Source organism: Cervus canadensis, chromosome 1 (genome assembly GCF_019320065.1).
Source record: "Cervus canadensis isolate Bull #8, Minnesota chromosome 1, ASM1932006v1, whole genome shotgun sequence".
NCBI classification, from domain to species: Eukaryota; Metazoa; Chordata; class Mammalia; order Artiodactyla; family Cervidae; genus Cervus; species Cervus canadensis.
In genome coordinates, this window is record NC_057386.1 from 90,919,620 (window position 1) to 90,939,899 (window position 20,280).

At 36.5% G+C, this 20,280-nt stretch overlaps 1 non-coding gene across 1 annotated transcript; it reads left to right on the forward strand.

The window, feature by feature from the left end:
* Positions 1-18,842: 18,842 nt before the first annotated feature.
* On the forward strand, positions 18,843-18,949 carry LOC122424829. The gene has a single exon (XR_006264570.1). It is a non-coding gene; the product is annotated as a U6 spliceosomal RNA (small nuclear RNA).
* Positions 18,950-20,280: the final 1,331 nt, after the last annotated feature.

Genomic DNA, 20,280 nt, shown 5'->3' on the forward strand with positions numbered 1-20,280 from the left:
TGCATCTTGAACCATAAGTGATTATCCCAGTATAATCCAATAAGGTACTGATTGTTGATTGTTTTCTACTCTCAGAAGAAATGAAATAAAATTCTACAGTTATAGTAACTAGTTCACTTTCTAGTTAAGAAACAAAAGGAAGCTGGTTTAACTATATCAATTTCAGAAAAAAAGACACTAAAGCAAAGCATATTTTTAGGATTTCTACAAAAATGATCAAGGTTTAAATCCATCCATAAGATACAATTTTAATTGCTTTTGCTTCTAATAAGGTAGCCTCAATTGGACATGGAACAACAGACTGATTCCAAATTGGGAAAGGAGTACATCAAGGCTGTATATTGTCACCCTGCATATTTAACTTATATGCAGGGTACATCATGAAAAATGCTGGACTGGATGAAGCACAAGCTGGAATCAAGATTGCCAGGAGAAATATCAATAACCTCAGATATGCAGATGACACCACCCTTATGGCAGAAAGCAAAGAAGAACTAAAGAAACTCTTGATGAAAGTGAAAGATGAGAGTGAAAAAGTTGGTTTAAAGCTCAACATTCAGAAAACTAAGATCATGGCATCTGGTCCCATCATTTCATGGCAAACAGATGGGGAAACAATGGAAAGAGTGAGAGACTTTATTTTTTGGGGCTCCAAAATCATTGCAGACAGTGACTGCAGCCATGAAATTAAAAGACACTTGCTCCTTGGAAGAAAAGGTATGACCAACCTAGACAGCATATTAAAAAGCAGAGACATTACTTTGCAAACAAAGGTCCATCTATTCAAAGCTACGGTTTTTCCAGTAGTCACATATGGATGTGAGAGTTGGACTATAAAGAAAGCTGAGCACTGAAGAATTGATGCTTTTGAACTGTGGTGTTGGAGAAGACTCCTGAGAGTCCCTTGGACAATAAGGAGGTCAAACCAGTCTATCCTAAAGGAAATCAGCCCTAAATATTCACTGCAAGGACTGATGTTGAAGCTGAAGCTCCAATACTTTGGCTACCTGATGAGAAGAACTGACTCATTTGAAAAGACCCTAATGCTGGGAAAGATTGAAGGCGGGAGGAGAAGGAGATGACAGAGAATGAGATGGTTGGATGGCATCACTGACTCAATGGACTTGAGTTTGAGTAAACTCTGGGAGTTGGTGATGGACAGGGAGGCCTGGCATGAGGTCACAAAGAGTTGGACATGACTGAGTGACTGAACTGAACTGAACTGAAGGTAAATCTAATGATATAGAGGGAGAATTCAGCATCTTTCTGTTAGTCCTTGAAAAGACAAATAATCAAAAAATAATTGAAGACATTATTTGAACAGTAACAGTAACAGCTTTATTTTAATGAAATTACAGATTTCTGTGCCCTCATATTACAGTAATCTTCCCTCATAGCTCAGTAAGTAAAGAATCTGCCTGAAAGGAAGAAGAACCAGGTTTGATTTCTGGCTCAGGAAGATCTCCTGGAAAAGGAAATGGTGACCTCCTCCAGTATTCTTGCCTGGAGAATCCCACAGACAGAGGAGCCTGGCAGGTTATAGTCCAAGGGGTTGCAAGAGTAGGACACGGCTTAAGGAGTAAAACCATGGCTCATTCCCAAAATTGATTATTTAGTAGGTAATGAATCAAGTAACAATAAATTTCAAAGCATAGGTATCGTGGAGCTCATAGACTTCTCTCAAGACTATGCAATTTAGTTAAACATGTAAAAGAACAACAACAAAAGATGAATAAATAAACCCCCAAATATTTGGGGCTTCTTAGGTGGCACTAGTGGTAAAGGAGACTTAAGAGACATGGATTCCATCCCTGGGTCAGGAAGATACCCCAGAGAAGGAAATAGCAATCCACTCTAGTATTGTTGCCTGGAGAACTCCATGGACAGAGGAGCCTTGTGGACTGCAGTGCATGGGTTTGCAAACAGTCGGACACAACTGAGTGGCTTAACATCCTAAGTAAGGTTAACTACTCTGTACATCAAATCCTGTGGAAAAATGCAGAAACAGTATTTTAAAGGAAACGTACAGTCTTAAATCTTTATACTGGGAAAGTATGGTTGAAATTTAGTTATAAAAGGAACAGAGATTAAATTACAAATTTCAAGGAACTATGAGAGCAGATCAATGACCCAGAAACTTGCACATGAGTACCATGTGTACCAAGGCAAGATGGTCCATAATGACAAAAACAGGAAAAAGCACATATGCAAATCATTAATAGAGTATATACACGAATTTTTCTACAATCATACTGGAATATTAAACAGTAGAAAAAAGAAATGAAAGAAGCATGGATGCAAGAGGTTAGATACATCTTGGTATTAACCTCTCATGTAGAATAAATTGGAGAGTATCTAAAAGAAAAAGTCCCCAAAGACAGTATGAAGACACTTTAAAAGCAAACATTAGATTTTTAAACTTTTTATTTTGAGACAACTGTAGATTCACATAGCACTTCTTAAGAAGTAACAGACTTAATAAAAATAAATGGGAAAAAAAAGTAATAGAGAGAAATCTTGTACTGTTTATATATTTCTCCCAGTAGTAATATCTTGCAAAACCACACCACAGTATTACAAGAATATTAACACTGATACAAACCTTCACTCTTATTCAGACTTCCCAAATTTAACTTGTACTCATTTTTGTGGGTGTTATATGTAATTTTATCACATATATAGTTTCTGTATGGAGCACTATAGTCAAGATATAGAGCAGTCCATCTAAAGGATCCCTCATGTTTCTTCTTTATAACCACACCTCCTCAAGCTTATTCCTAACTGCTGATAACTACTGATCTGTTCTACATTTTTATAGTTTTGTTATTTCAAGAATCTTATGTACATGGAATCATATAGTATATAATCTTTGCTGACAGAATTTTTTCTCTGTTACTCCTTACTGATTCATCCATGTTTTTACCTATATTAGTCAAATAACAAAAATCAATATGTAATGAAATATAATTTAGATAAATGAAACTGTGAGTCCTCTGTAAAGAAAAACCTTAGCATCAGAAGCCAAAGCATTTCATTGCCCAGTTGAACTTCTCTAATACACTTGGTCCAGTAGTATGTTTCCTATGCCTCATGTTTCTTCTCACCTTAATATAAAATAAAATGTTCTTAATCCAATCCAAACATCTACACACAACTTTTGTTATTTGCTAATTTGCTGTCTGGTCCTTGGAAATTAATCAAAAGCTAGTGAAGGTGAAGGAATACCACTTGAGTTATTTCAAATCCTAAAAGATGATGCTGTTAAAGTGCTCCACTCAATATGCCAGCAAATTTGGACAATGTAGCAGTGGCCACAGGACTCAAAAAGGTCAGTTTTCATTCTAATACCAAAGAAAGGCAATGCCAAAGAATGTTCAAATTATGGCACAATAGCACTTATCTCACATGCTAGCAAAGTAATGCTCAAAATCCTCCAAGCCAGGCTTCAAGCCAACAGTATGTGAACCATGAACTTCCAGATGTTCAAGCTGGATTTAGAAAAGGCAGAGGAACCAGAGATCAAATTGCCAACATCCACTGAATCATCAAAAAAAGCAACAGTATTCCAGAAAAAAAAAATCTACTTCTGCTTTAATGACTATGCCAAAGCCTTTGACTGTATGGATCACAAAATACTATGGAAAATTCTTAAAGAGATGGAAATACCAGACCATCTGACCTGCCTCCTGAGAAATCTGTATGCAGGTCAAGAAGCAGCAGTTAGAATTGGACATGGAACAACAGACTGGCTCCAAATCAGGAAAGGAGTACATCAAGGCTGTATATTGTCACCCTGCATATTTAACTTATATGCAGAGTACATCATGAGAAACGCTGGACTGGATGAAGCACAAGCTGGAATCAAGATTTCCTGGAGAAATATTAATAACCTCAGATATGTAGGTGACACCACCCTTATGGCAGAAAGCAAAGAAGAACTAAAGAAACTCTTGATGAAAGTAAAAGAGGAGAGTGAAATAGTTGGTTTAAAAGTCAACATTCAGAAAACTAAGATGATGGCATCTGGTCCCATCACTTCATGGCAATTAGATGGGGAAACAATGGAAAGAGTGAGAGACTTTATTTTTGGGGGCTTCAAAATCACTTCAGATGATGACTGCTGCCATGAAATTAAAAGACACTTGCTCCTTGGAAGAAATGCTATGACCATCCTAGACAGCACATTAAAAAGCAGAGACATTACTTTGCAAACAAAGGTCCATCTAGTCAAAGCTATGGTTTTTCCAGTAGTCATGTATGAATGTGAGAGTTGGACTATAAAGAAAGCTGAGCACTGAAGAATTGATGCTTTTGAACTGGGGTGTTGGAGAAGACTCCTGAGAGTCCCTTGGACAATAAGGAGGTCAAACCAGTCCATCCTAAAGGAAATCAGTCCTGAATATTCACTGGAAGGACTGATGCTGAAGCTGAAGCTCCAACAATTTGGCCACCTGATGAGAAGAACTGACTCATTTGAAAAGACCCTAATGCTGGGAAAGATTGAAGGCGGGAGGAGAAGGAGATGACAGAGGATGAGATGGTTGGATGGTATCACCAATTCAATGGATATGAGTTTGAGTAAGCTCCAGGAATTGGTGATGGACAGGGAAGCCTGTTATGCTACAGTCCATGGGGGTCACAAAGAGCCGGACACGACTGAGTGACTGAACTGACACTGACTCAACTGAATGCATGAATTCAAAGCCTTAAAATTTAGTATTACTTTCTTGTCCTTTTAAAAGAGAAATCATGCTTTGAGTTTCTTATTTATTTAACATGAATTTAGCAAAATGCACGTGGGGAAATCATTGAAACTTGAAATAAATGAGACTTGCAGATAAATTTCATTTCAAACCTGATTCAGTGATTTCCATTTCTAGTTAGCTTCACCAGAATGAAAGTCTGTGAACTGTCATATATTTGCTTACAGCAGTTCTCTTGAGGGGAAAAATCATTTGTTTCAGTGAAGTATAACCCTTTAGGCAGAGGATGTTGTGAGTGTTTACTCTGTGGTGTCTGAGTTCTTTTAGCTCGAATTCACCTTTATCCACAAGTGGTGGGTCCTAGGAGCAGGGAAGGAAGTAGTAAGGGGATAAAGGTCAGGTCCCTGGGCTGGCACAAATGTGACAGAGAATTCAAATTCAGTCATTTCTAATTCATAACCTAGACTTGTCTAGAAACCCAGATGCTGTGTGCTCCAATTTCCAAGTTTTCATTCCTTGAAGTCTGTTTATGATTTGCAGACATGCTGAGAGTGATGTGAATATAAAAAGGCATTCAGAGCCATGGTTTCAGCAGTTGCTTCGCTCATCTGTAAAGTACATCTCCCTGCGCTTTGATTGCAGTGCCCATCAAGTTCTCCCTGTGCCCACGTGTGGTGCTGCTTGCCATTCAGCTGTGCAACTTTTGATGGCAACAACCGGAGTTAGTACGTAACCTCCATTTTTAAGGTTACTGCAATGGAAAAAGCATTGCTGCTTATTTTATGTAAATCCTTATGTCATGATTATAATGTTACAATGAATGCTGCTGTATATATTTTGTATAAAGTACTTTATCACAATTTTTCTCCTCTGGTTTGGAAGATGAAAGAGACTTTTGTGTAGGAATTCTAGTACATGTTTCTCGTTTAATTCTCATTACACCACTAGGGAGTAGGTGTGATTACTGTCATTTTACAAATTGTGACTGAGACTAGGATGTGTTAGGTTATCTGAGGGGTAAAAGAGACTGATAAAGTTGCTAGAGTGGAACTTACTTTCTTTCCTATCACACTAGAATAATTCATCAATTTTCTTTCTGAGTGACTTGGATTTTAACAAGCATTCAAACCCAACAAACAAACAAAGAGTTTGGTTACATGATAAAATATCTGGGAAATCTAAGTTAATCTATGTTGCCCAAGTTTCTTCACAGCCATACTTCTCAAAAATTTTAATAGTATGATATAGCGCAAGTTTCTTCACAGCTATACTTCTCAAAAATTTTAAAAGTATGATATAGTGCAATGTAACTCATCCAATCCCCAAAGATGTAGGAAGCTGTTTTATTAAACTTATAAACATCAACAGAGAAATACTGTTCCAATGTACAGGATTTGAGAAATATACTGCATCCAAAGTATATAGACTTCTCAATAAAGTGGTTTTTTTTGGGCGGTGGGGCGGGGAGAAAAAAAGCTAGCTAATTTTCAAAAGCTGGGAGTTACAAAAGTCCTTCTTCCACAATGCAGAGGATACATTTACTTAGAGTGACTGCAAGTATGTGCTGAGGGTTTACATGTATTTTGTTCTCAATATTTTCTTAAAACCACAGGAAGGGATTAGGTTTTATATATTCTCTCAGATCTTTACATCTTTAAAGGCAGACAGAGGAATCAGGGTATGCTATGATTTATTCTCCAGAGGATTTCTATTTGCATTTTATAAACCTTTATGTTTTGGTATATGTTCTTCTACTAAGAAGCCTAGAAAAGACTTCAGAACATGGCAAGACTTTGATAAAAAGAAGGCAAATTGTCCCCCACAGTGCTTTTCACACTATTGACAAAAAAAAAAAAAAAATGGGGGTGGGGTGGGCCTTGGCACTCACAGTTTATTTCTTTCCACTTTATTTCTTTCCACTCTCCTCCATTTAACACACACCTATACATAAACACACACTCATATACACTCACAAACAATTCAAATGTGCAAAGCAGGAGAAGTAAAGTATGAATTATGACAATACAGGTATAATGCTTTGAAATCGCTAGTCTTCAGCATTTGAAAGGAAGCTGATACAAATGATTTTATCATTCTAATGTATTTCTTTCAACTTGCATAAATAAATACTCAATCATGCTTCCACTATGTTTTCAGGATTTATAGTAGAAATAAGGAGACCAAGGGTAAACAAGATAGAAACAGTCCTTGAAGACATGGAGCTTAAAGTTAGGTATGAACCCTGAGCTGGACATTGAAGTATGGAGAAGGAGCTCAGTTCACAAAGGCTTTGGGTCAGAATATGGGGATTTAAACTTGTCTAGGAGTGAGGAAGATCTCTTAAAAGAACTCTTAAACCGACAGGAAAGGAACATGAATAGGGTGAAAATGAAGGAGTAATAGCATTCCATACCTAACCCTGCAATGAAAGCCTAGAAGCAAGATTCTGTAAATAATGCTTGAAATCTGACAGAGGGTCGGAAGATGTATAGCATAAATGACAAAGTGAGCTAAGGCTAGAGCTATAAAGACTGTGGATTGTTTTGTCAGAATTTTGTATATTTTAAGACAATGTGAAGTTTTCACACAGTTTTACAAAGGTAGTGACAAGATTAGATTTGTATTTTCAAAAAAGATTCTTCTGGTTCCTGGGCAAAAAATGAATTAGAAAGGGCAAACCTAGACATGAAGAGAGAGATTAGGAAACTTCCACAGTAATTTCAATGATAATGACATAAGAAGAAATATTAATATTCCAGACATATTTCTGAGGTAAGAAAAGCAATTTCATGAATGACTAGATGTGGACTATGAGAAAGAATGAAAAGTCATGGATTGCTTCCAGGTTTTAGGTTTGATTAGCAACAAGGTGGGGGGATGGTATCCTCTTAGCAGTGAAAAGGAGCACTGAACGAACGAGGAATATGCCTCCTTGAGATGACGAGCTTGGTTGGCTGATATGTTGAATTTCTTTTTAATTTTTTAATTGGAGGATAATTGCTTTAGAGAATTTTGTGGTTTTCTGTCATACATCACCAAGAATCAGCCATAGGTATATCCATGTCCCCTCCCTCCCAGAGCTCCCTCCCTACCCTACCCTTCAGCCTGTCGCAGAGCCCTGTTTGAGTTCCCTGAGTGATACAGCAAATTCCCATCGGCTATCTGTCTTACACATAGTATTGTAAATGTCTATGTTACTCTCCATACACCTCCCCTTCTCCCTCCTCTCCTCCCACCTTGTCCTTAAGTCTGGCCTCTATTTCTGTTTCTCCATTGCCTCCTTGAAAATGAAATCATCAGTGCCATCTCTTCAGATTCCATATATATGTGTCAATATATGATATTTCTATTTCTGACTTACTTCACTCTGTATAATGGGCTCTAGTTTTGTCCACCTCATCAGAACAGATTCAAGTGTGTTCCTTTTTATGGCTAAGTAGTATTCCATTGTATATATGTACCACAGCTTCTTTATCCATTCATTTATCAGTGGACATCTAGGTTGCTTCCATGTTCTAGCTATTGTAAATAGAGCTGCAGTGAACACTGGGGTACATGTGTCTTTTTCAGTTTTGATTTCCTCAGGGTATATGCCTAGGAGTGGGATTGCTGGGTCATATGGTGGTTTTATTCCTAGCTTTTTAAGGAGTCTCCATGCCTTCTTCCACAGTGGCTGTATCAGTTTATATTCCCACCAGCAGTGCAAGAGTGTTCCCTTTTCTCCACACCCTCTCCAGCATTTACTGTTTGTAGACTTTTTGATGACAGCCATTCAGACTGGCAAGATGTGGTATCTCATTGTAGTCTTGATTTGCATTTTTCTGATAATGAGTGATGTTGAGCATCTTTACATGCGCTTGTTAGCCATCTGTATGTCTTCTTTGGAGAAATGTCTCTTCAGGTCCCTTTCCCACTTTTTGACTGGGTTGTTTGCTTTTTTGATATTGAGTTGTATAAGCTGCTTGTATATTTTAGAAATTAATTCTTTATCAGTTGTTTCCCTTGCTATTATTTTCTCCCATTCTGAGGGTTATCTTTTCACCTTGTTTTTAGTTTCTTTTGCTGTGAAAAAGCTTTTAAATTTAATTAGGTCCTACTTGCTTATTTTTATTTCCATTATTCTAGGAGGTGGGTCACAGAAGATCTTGCTTTGATTTATGTCATCAAGTGTTCTGCCTATGTTTTCCTCTCAGAGTTTTATAGTTTCTGGTCTTACATTTAGGTCTTTAATCCATTTTGAGTTTATCTTTGTGTATGGCATTAGGTAGTGATCTAATTTCATTTTTTTGCACATAGCTGTCCAGTTTTCCCAGCACCACTTACTGAAGAGGCTGTCTTTGCCCCATTGTATATTCTTGCCTCCTTTGTCAAAAACAAGGTACCCATAGGTGTGTGGCTTTATCTCTGGGTTCTCTATCTTGTTCCATTGGTCTATATTTCTGTTTTTGTGCCAGTAACATACTGTCTTGATGACTGTAGTTTTGTAGTATAGTCTGGTTGATTCCTCCAGTTCCATTCTTCTTTCTCAAGACTTCTTTGACTATTTGGGGTCTTTTCTTTTCCACATGAATTGTGAAATTTTTTGTTTTAGTTCTGTGAAAAAAGTCATTGGTAATTTGATAGGGATTGCACTGAATCTGTAGATTGCATTTGGTAGTATAGTCATTTTCACAATATTGATTCTTCCCAACCAGGTACATGGAATATCTCTCCATCTGTATGTCATCTTTGATTTCTTTCATCAGTGCTTATAGTTTTCCATATACGGGTCTTTTGTTTCCTTAGGTAGGTTTATTCCTAGATATTTTATGCTCTTGGTTGCAACGGTGAATGGTACTGATTCCTTAATTTCTCTTTCTGATTTTTCATTGTTAGTATATAGGAGTGCACGTGATTTTTGTGTGTTGACCTTATATCCCATGACTTTGCTGAATTTTCTGATTAGCTCTAGTAATTTTCTGATAGTTTCTTTTGGATTTTCTATGTATAGTATCATGTCATGTGTAAACAGTGAGAGTTTTACTTCTTATCTGATCTGGATTCCTTTGATTTCTTTTTCTTCTCTAATTGCTGTAGCTAGGACTTCCAAAACTATGTTGAATAATAGTGGTGAGTATGGACAACCTTGTCTTGTTCCTGATATTAGAGGCAAAATGTTTAGTTTTTCACCTTTGAGAATAAGGTTTGCTGTAGGTTTTTCATATGGCCTTTACTATGTTGAGGTAGATTCCTTCTATGCCCATTTTTTGAAGCATTTGTGATCATAAATGGATGCTGGATTTTGTCAAAGCTTTTTCTGCATCTATTGAGATGATCATATGGTTTTAATCTTTCAATTTGTTGATATGGTGTATCATGTTGATTGATCTGCATATATTGAAGAAAGCTTGCATCACTGGAATAAACCTGACTAGGTCATGGTGTATGAGCTTTTTAATGTGTTGTCGGATTCTGTTTGCTAGAATTTTGTTGAGGATTTTTGCGTCTATGTTCATCAGTGATACTGGTCTGTAATTTTCTTTTTTCATGTTGTCTTTTCCTGGTTTTAGTAGAAGGGTAACTGTGGCCTCATAGAATGAGCTTGGAAGTGTTCCTTCCTCTGTAACTTTTTGGAAGAGTTTCAGAAAAATAGACATTAGCACTTCTCTGAATGTTTGATAGAATTCCCCTGTGAAGCCATCTAGACCTGGGCTTTTGTTTTTTGGGGAGATTTTTATCATTGTTTCAATTTCACTTTTTGTAATTGGGTTGTTCATGATATCTGTTTCTTACTGGTTCCATCTTGGAGAAAGTATCTGTCCATTTCTTGTAGGTTGCCCATTTTATTAGCATATAGTTGCTCATAATATTCTCTAATGATCTTTTGTATTTCTGTGTTGTCTGTTGTAACCTCTCCTTTTTCATTTCTAGTTTTATTGATATGATTTTTCTCCCCCCCCCTTTTTTTTTTTTGATGAGCCTGGCTTGTGGTTTGTCAATTTTGTTAATCTCAGAGAAACAGCTTTTACTTTTATTAATATTTGCTATTGTTTCCTTCATTTCTTTTTCATCTATTTCTGCTCTGATTTTGGTGGTCTCCTTCCTTCTGCTGACTTGGGGGGTTTTTTGTTCTTTTTCCAGCTGCTTTAGATATAGAGCTAGGCTATCTATTTGAAGCTTTTCTTGCTTCTTAGGTATGATTTATTGCTATAAACCTCCCTCTTAGAACTGCTTTTCCTGAGTTCCTTTTGGGTCAGCAAAAGCAGACCCAAACTGCTTTTGGGTCATTGTGTTTTCATTGTCATTTGTTTCTAGGAGTTTTTTGATTTCTTTTTTTATTTCTTCAGTAACTTCTTTGTTATTCGGTAATGTATTGTTTAATTTCCATGAGTTTGTGTGTTTTGCTGTTTTTTTTTCCCTGTAGATAATATCTAATCTCATAGTGTTGTGGTCAGAGATGATACTTGATACAATTTCCATTTTCTTAAATTTACTGAGGCTTGATTTGTGACTTAAGATGCAGTCTATCCTAGAGAATGTTCCACGTGCACTTGAGAAGAAAGTGTATTCTTCTGCATTTGGATGGAAATTCCTGAAGATATCAATTAGGTCCATTTGGTCTAATGTTTCATTTAAGGTTTATGTCTCCTTATTGATTCTCTTTTGATGATCTGTTCATTGATGACAGTGGGGTGTTAAAGTCTCCTACTATTATTGTGTTCCTGTTGATTTCTCCTCTTATGACAGTTAGTGTTTGCCTTATGTATTGAGGGGCTCCTATGTTGGGTGCATAGACATTTACAATTGTTATGTCTTCTTGGATTGATCCCTTGATCAAGATGTAGTGTCTTTGTCTCTTATGATATTCTTTAAAGTCTATTCTGTCTGAAATAAGGATTGCCACTCCAGCTTTCTTTTGGTTTCCATACACATGGATTATTGTTTTCCATCCTTTTACTTTCAGTCTGCATGTGTCTCTAGGTCTGAAGTGGGTCTCCTGTAGGCAGAATATATATGGGTCTTGCTTTTATATCCATTCAGTGAGTCTGTATCTTTTGGCTGGGATATTTAATCCATTTACATTTAAGGTAATTATTGATATATATATTCCTATTGGCATCTTCTTGATTGTTTTGGGCTTGTTTTTGTAGGTCTTTCATTTCTTTTGTGTTTACCGGCTATGTAAGTCCCTTTAGTATTTGTTGCAAGGCAGGTTTGGTGGTGCTGAATTTTCTTAATTTCTGCTTGTCTGTAAAGCTTTTGATTTCTCTGTCAATTTTGAATGAGATCTTTGCTAGGTATAGTAATCGTGGTTGTAGGTTTTTCTCTTTCAGTACTTTAAATATACCCTGCCATTCCCTTCTGGCCTGTAGAGTGTCTGCTGAAAGGCCCACTGTTAATTGTATGGCTTTTCCCTTGTATGCTACTTATTGCTTTTCCCTTGCTGCTTTTAATATTTTCTTTGTGCTTAATCTCTGTTAGCTTGATTAGTATGTGTCTTGATGTGTTTTTCCTCGGGTTTAACCTGTAGGGAACTCTGCACTTCTTGAATTTGATTGACTATTTCCTTTCCTATGTTGGGGAAGTTTTCAAATATAATTTCTTTAAAAATTTTCTCAGTGCCTTTCTTTTTTTCTTCTTCCTCTGAGACCCCATAACTAAAATATTGGTGCATTTAATATTGTTCCAAAGGTCTCTGAGGTTTTCCTCAATTCTTTTCATTCTTTCCCCTTTATACTACTCTTCAGCATTTATTTCCACCATTCTATCCTCCCAGCTCACTTATCCGTTCCTCTGTCTCAGTTACTCTGCTATTGGTTCCTTCTAGTGTATTTTTAATTTCAGTAATTGTGTTATACATCTGTTTGCTTATTCTTTATTTCTTCTATGTCGTTGGTGATTGTATTAACTGTGTTAAGTGCTTCTTGAATTTTCTCCATCTATTTTCAAGTCTTGGGAGTATCTTTACTATCATCTGAATTATCTTTCAGGGAGATTATTTATTTACTCTTCGTTTATTTGGTCTTGTGAGTTTCTACCTTGCTCTTTCATTTGTATTGTATTTCTCTGTCTTTTCATCATCTTTTTTTTCCCCCTAACTTGTTCCACTTGAGGTCTCCTTTTCCCAGCCTTCAGGGTTGTATTATTTCTTCCTTTTGAATTTTGCCCTTGGAAGGAAATATTGGTTGGGTGGTTTGTGTTGATTTCTTGTTAGGGGTGACTCGTGCCTGTGTTCTAGTGGGAGGAGATGAAGTAGTAATTACAGAAATACTGGGACATACACACACACACTTTCACACATACAGTTATAACCAAAGTGTTCTAAAGAAAAGAGTACAGGAGGTTGACTTGGTGAGTGAGGGAAACCAGAGGTGACAGCAACCAACTGAAGACACAGTTAGCTAATGCTTAATCTGGAAATCTGAGCATGAGCAGAAGGCCAACTGGGGAATATAGCATAGAGAGCTCGACAATTTAGCTTAATTGGTGAAAGAAAAAAGAGTGAAGGAAAAAAAGGGAGAATAAAAAAAGAAAGAGAAGAAAGGAAAGAAAAGAGAAAAGGAAGAGGTGGAGAAGAGGAATAAAAAAATAAAAAGAGAAAAGAATAAATAGAAAAGCAAAGATGAATAGACATGTGTGGAAAAGATTTATATATATTCAAGAATAGCTACAGCCAGTAAAGAACAGTAGGAAAAGCAATTGAATACATCCAAAATAAAATCCAAAAAAATTCATCAAGGAAAAAAAAAAAGTGAGAAAGAGAAAAAAAGAAGAAAAAAAAACCTGAAAAAATGAATTTTTCTTTTGCTTTTTTTTTGACAAGAAACACAAAGAGGAAAACTTTTGCACCACAAAAGGCTAATATGGAGATGGAACTATGTAGGGGGAATAAACCATGTGATTTATAAGAAAAAAAATCTTAAAATGAATTTTTTTTAACAAGAAAAATTCCACAGCACCACAAAAAGCTAATGTGATAGTGGACATATGTTGGGAAATATGCAGTGTGATTTATAAGGAGAAAGAATCTTAAAATGACTTTTATTTTTTAATAACAAGAAAAACAATGAGGAAAACTCCACAGCACGGCTAAATGCTAGTGCGAAGATGGAGATATGTTGAGGGAACAAACAGTGTGATTTATAAGAGAAAAAAAATAGAAAAGGAAAAGAAAATTAAAAAGGGGCTGTTAAGGTCGTAGTTCTTGGTTGTGGAGTCCACCCCTGTGGATGGGGTTGGGTTAGCGTCCTGTGATGTTTCCCTGGTTGGTGGAGCTTGTGCCTGTGTTCTGACTGATGGAGCTTGATCTCCTCTCTGAAGGGCAGTGCAGTGTCCAGGAGTAGGTTTTGGAGTGTCTATGGGTTCAGTATGCCTTTGGGCAGTTCTAGCTTTAGTGGTGTTAGATGTGTCTATTTCCGCAGCTGCTTCAAAGTAGCTCTCTCAGTGTAACTGTAGTGCTGCCAGTCCCCTACTTGTCTCTGGGGTCATCGCTGGTGCTTCGGTTCCCCTGTCCTGCCCTGCGCTGCTGGCCGAAACTTGCTAGGTAGGTGCTTGTGTGGATCCTTCTGTGTCATGGTGATGATAGGTTGAATTTTAAGTTACCGACATATGTTCAATTTAACCAGTGTTTACAGAGCATCCCCATTCTGGCAATGACACTACCACCCAGTCCGGTCTCAACTCGACAGAGCTTGTTTGATTTAGGACCATATTGTCCACCTCAACTTGCTCTTTGAAGTAGGGTTCATTTTTGAATTAGATTCCAATATTGAATGTAATACACAGGCATGCAACTAATTGTCATTCATGAGTGCAGACATTCTCCCAAAAAGTATCAGATAAAACCTGGTGTGACCAAGTAAACTTTCAGGAAAACTCACCATTCTATTCCTGTCAAAACATTATGCATTATCCTGAGTCTAAAGCATCTTCTTTTCTCCTTTTCTTTTTTTAAAAAATGCATTATATTTCATTTTCTTTCTGAAAATACCAGCTAACTTAGCAGACATATGTACAGATATAACTTCAACTGAAGTTCTAAGGTCACCAATTATGACAGTGAGGGATATCTATAAATTGATTTGATTAACTTGGGCCTTGTTATCAATTACAAAGTCAAACTGATATCTCATGGGTATAATCAGATATGCTAAATTTGTCCAGTTGTATGTTAACCTCATAACAGGCCTTAAAATCAAATTTTAATTCTTAAGTTAAATCAACTTTTCCTGTTACCTCTAAGACAAGAAAAGAATTGTATGTAATTCTTGGAATGGGAAATGGTTATCTCACCTTTTTGGAGCTCTAGTTTCTTATGTCAATTTCCAGACAGTCCACCTCACACCCAGAGCTTCTGTGCTTAAGGAACTGCAGTTCTTTGTACAAGGTCAAAGGAACTCTAAATTGTAAACTTGCAGAGACTCATGGTGAGAAATTTAAAAAGGGAGCAAACAAAATGAGTGGAAAGAATTACTGGAGATTGATTAGTTCTTATCTTTGACTGTTTCTTTCCAGAATTTAAGCTATCTCTGCTTTCTTTGTTAGATAAACAATAGCCATTGAAAAACTAAGAAAACCTAATGTTGGACAAAAAACTCTGGGACAAAAAAGGATGAAAAAAACTTCTAAATCAATCCTGTGATTTTATTACCTACTATTATGTTCCAGTCTGTAAATTGTGTCCCATGCTTGAAAAAGTAGTGCCAACCACTTAACACACAGTGTAAAGTTGGTTTCTCTTTGTCCTGGGACATATTGAACTCATGTGAAGCCAAATTTCAGATCCAACTACAACTGGAAAATTAGAATTTCCGTCTTGCAGGAAAGGCATATCATGAAGCTGGTTTAATTGTCTACTGTAGTTAGTGTTTCTGAAACCATGACAACAAACTGTTAACAACACTAACTGTTACCATTTAGGGCTTGTAACCCATCAAGCCACCAGGAATGTATGGAAAAACTGTTCCGAAAGGACAAACTCTGGTAAAGCAGACCAGGGTGGAAGAAGGAGAATTTCAGAGACAGCAGCACTTTCCTGGCAGAGACTAAATACTTGCTTAGTTTTCTCATTCAGAGAATTCTACCTTCTCTAGAGTTCTGCCATACATTAACTTCATCTACCTGGAATATTTCATGTAGATATTAGCCTTGGATGGTAGATATATAATTTAAATGTTGTCCTTTAGAATTATGGTTTGCAAAGTTTATAATCTTTCTTATTTGAGTAAGAAAATTAAAGTTTTCCACCCTAATCCTGCCTGATTAAAAATAATGGATTAAAATGGTGACTCTGCATTTGGGAGTCATATTAAAGAGCCAAATTCCTCTCATAATTTTCATTTAATTCTCTAAATTCACACATTTCCAACAAAATGAATATTTCTCACCATGATGTAGTGATACTGCATGTTCCAAATTCTTGAAAAAAAATAGCTTAATGATATAGTAAGAGTAAACAGCTATTACAAAGTGAAATACTTTATTTCTTTAATTGGTCTAGCATAAAAGCTGAAATCTCTGGTTAGGTTTAATCAGAACATTTAAATATCTTTAGATATTTAAAAAGTAGATTCTATATCTTAATGATTACTCAAGTATTCTTAGGTGCTTTAAAATACGACAATGTGGATGCTTAATTTTTTTAAATGTCACAGTTCAGTTCAGTCACTCAGTCATGTCTGACTCTTTGCGACCCTATGAATCGCAGTGCGCCAGGCCTCCCTGTCCATCACCAGTAAACTCCCAGAGTTTACTCAAACTCACGTCCATCAAGTCAGTGATGCCATCCAGCCATCTCATCCTCTGTTGTCCCCTTCTCCTCCTGCCCCCAATCCCTCCCAGCATCAGGGTCTTTTCCAATGAGTCAACTCTTCGCATGAGGTGGCCAAAGTATTGGAGTTTCAGCTTCAACATCAGTCCTTCCAATGAACACCCAGGACTGATCTCCTTCAGGATGGACTGGTTGGATCTTCTTGCAGTCCAAGGGACTCTCAGCTTATATTTCAGGTTTATTTTAATGATTTGCTTCTCATGGTATCATGTTTTTGAAATTTCACATAACTACATCAAGAGTAATTGTAGTTACCATATATATAAAGGGTAACTTATGGAAGTGTTTGCTAATCATTTCCAACTTCAGGAATGATGGTCATGACCTCTTAATACAGATATCTTGTCCGAAAATTGACAGTATCATTGCAGTCTTTGTCTCTTGCTCCTTTCTAGGAAAAAGATATCTGAACAGAGATGTAATATAAGCCTTTGGTATTTGGTAGCTTTGTCTAAGGCCACAAGTGGAAATAAATGTAATATGACATGACTTAAGGTGATAAGCTGTGTCATTATCAGGCACAACAGAAAAGAAATAAGTTCTGTTAGCCCTATGTTATTTATTTTTTATCTCTCCCTCCCCCCACACAAATAAATCCACATCAAACAAACAACCCTCTCAGGTAGAAACATTAGGATCATTGGACATTTCTCTTTTCTCCATGACTACTTTCTGGATACTACCTAACATATCTTTTAAGGGAAGAGAGTGAAATTTAAGTCGGTTAACATTGATAAATTATCTAAGAATTCAGAAATAAAACCTACTGACTCACATGGCATTTCAAAACAATAACCAAATGGTTTTTATTTCTCTTTTATGGAGACTTGACTACAGTTGAAGTTTGAAAAAGCACAAAAATGTTAACACTGTCACTGTTAACATGCAATTTGTGAACAAATGAAAGGAAATACACTTTGATGTAACATATATAATTATGATGACCAGATATGCAATCCATAATACTGGTCATACCCATTAAGCTATAATGTATGCTTTGACCCACAAAGAATGCAAATCTCAGAAATGTCTAGATGCAGTGTCTCTAGTCACCATTTTATCCTTTTGATTTGTGTTTCTACCCTCAGAATTCAAAAGAAATTCATCTTCTTATGCCAAATCCATTAGCAGTTCCTGAGTCCTACTTTCTTCATTTCTCCACAGAATCTCCTTTTATTTAATGCTTTTCTTTCATCTCCTCAGTCTTTAACATATGATTATCCCAGTTTCTATTCTCATGTCTTACTACTCTTTGTCTCCTTTTCAAGTTCTTTATTTTACTTGGGTTCCAAAAATAATATTCTCTTATTTCTTTAAGCCTACTCTTCTTCAGAATCACCAGTGGGCCCTAGGATCAATTAGTCTCTGCTGTCTGTGATCCATCTCAGCTCCACAGAAGAATCTCTATCTGGATATTCCATAAGAATCTCAAATTCCACCAATCATAAACTTAATATAATATGTCTGCCACACCTGAACTGTAAAGACATTCTTGCTCTTCATCAGCCTGCTGGCTCCCCTGCCATCTGAACAAATATTAATTCTGAAAACTTGGACTCACCATTGGCCTTTCTCCAATGACTCATGTTTAGTCAGCCCTGATTTATGTCAATTTTTATTACAAAATTTCCCTCAACTTCAGTCTTTCCTTTTCACTCATATTTCTCCACGTTAGATATAAATCCTTGTGATAATTTGTCCGAGCCATTGTAATTATTATCTCCTAACTGTTCTTTAAGATTCTCATCTCTACACTTCAGTAGTTGTTTCATAGTATGACAAGAACAGTTTTAATAATGTCATTCCCTCTTCAAACAAACTTTAGAGGCTTCCAGGTACATACTGACTGAGCAAATATATTCTTTAAATTAAGGTCTGTAAGTCAGAATCAACATTATGAGAACTGGCATCTGCATACTAGTACAGTACATTTTAAAAATTCAATAATGTTTAATTGAGGGTACCCCAGCTAACAAAGGAATTTTAAGGACCTTTTCAAGTTTAAGTTTTTAAGGAAATTTTTAAGTTTAAAATATATTTTGAGCTATCACATTATTGATACTGATATTTAAAATATACTGATAACTATCACACTATCACACACTATCATATTACTTACTTCTAAAAGGAAGGGCTTTGCCTTTTGAACATACATTTATAAGGATTTCCACTGTCTTATAACACAATGTGTGAGATTTATATACAGTATAAAAAATACTGCAGAGTGATCACAGAATCTCATCTATTGTCTTTATTTCTAAGTGTAAGAGAGTGTCCCAATCATCTTTTGCTCATTTTCATGACATAAGGAAGAGTGAAAGTGAAAGTGAGTGCTCGCTTCGGCAGCACATATACTAAAATTGGAACGATACAGAGAAGATTAGCATGGCCCCTGCGCAAGGATGACACGCAAATTCGTGAAGCGTTCCATATTTTTGGCTGATTCATATCAATGTATGACAAAACCCACTGAAATGTTGTGAAGTAATTAGCCTCCAACTAATAAAAAAATTAAAAAAAAAAAAGAAAGTGAAAGTGAAGTCATGTCCAACTCTTTGCGACCCCATGGACTGTAGCCTACCAGGCTCCTCAGTCCATGGAATTTTTCAAGCAAGAGTACTGGAGTGGGTTGCCATTTCCTTCTCCAAAAGTACTGAGTATTTATTAATTTCTTAACCATAAGACAAGAAATTCAATAAATGCTATTTCAATATTTACAATAACCTTGTGTGATAAGGAAACTGATGATAATCAAGTGATCGATAAGCACAATCAAGTGACTTGCCCAAGGCCATGCAGCTAGTAAACAGAAAAGCTAGAATTCAAAGAGACTTAATTCCAAGCATTCATATTCTACTACACTATGCAACTTTTTTATATGTGTGGATATAGAATATTTTAAAGAAAATGAGAGAGCTTAATTCTAACCCAGTTTTTTGCCATTGACTCTTCTTCGAGCCTGAATTAAATCTAGAAATTCCTTTTCCTCATCTGAAAATGAGGTGTGTTGCAGTGTTTCGCAGAGGGAATAGAAGCCAGTCTAGGCATTTTAACAGATGTTCTTTATACAGATCATCAAAAGCTTGCAATATTTTTGGAAGAGCTAGAGATGGGGAGATAAGAGTTGTCAGTAGGTGTCAAAGTAATAATAGTACCATGGTGTCTATGCCAGAGATCAGGAAATGGGAACTGGTATCAACTGAATGGCTGCCACTCCTCAAAAAGCTGGTGACTCGGGCATGAATGTGGAGGATGACCTCCCCCAAAACCGCCAATGTGGGGAAGGGAATGGCCTCTGCCTTCCACAAAGTTGCCCAGTTACCATCTCACTGGCAGAACCTCAATCACATTCATAAGCCTAGTGGCCAAGAAGTCTGGAAAATTTACCTTCCAACCTTCCAATCCGTGTAATATAAAGGAAATATTAAAGATAATGGATGTGAATTCTGGCTGCCAATCGGCAATATCTAGCCCACTTAGTAGACCTGACGACTTTTGTGCTGTTTCTAACATCCGTTCCATAAGAGCAGTCAATAGCGGCTGTGCCAGCAGCATACACTCCAGCCCAGCATGGGAAATCAAGTAACAATGTGAAGAACCTGTGCAACCCTGACAGTCCTACCTTAGCTCTGTCCAAAAGAACCACAGTGCAAGCTGCAGGTGTGATTTCTTAATAATCACGTTAGAAAAACATTTAAGATAAATTAATTCTAAAAATATATTTTATTTAGGCTAATATATGCCCAATAATTTCAAAATGTAATTTAT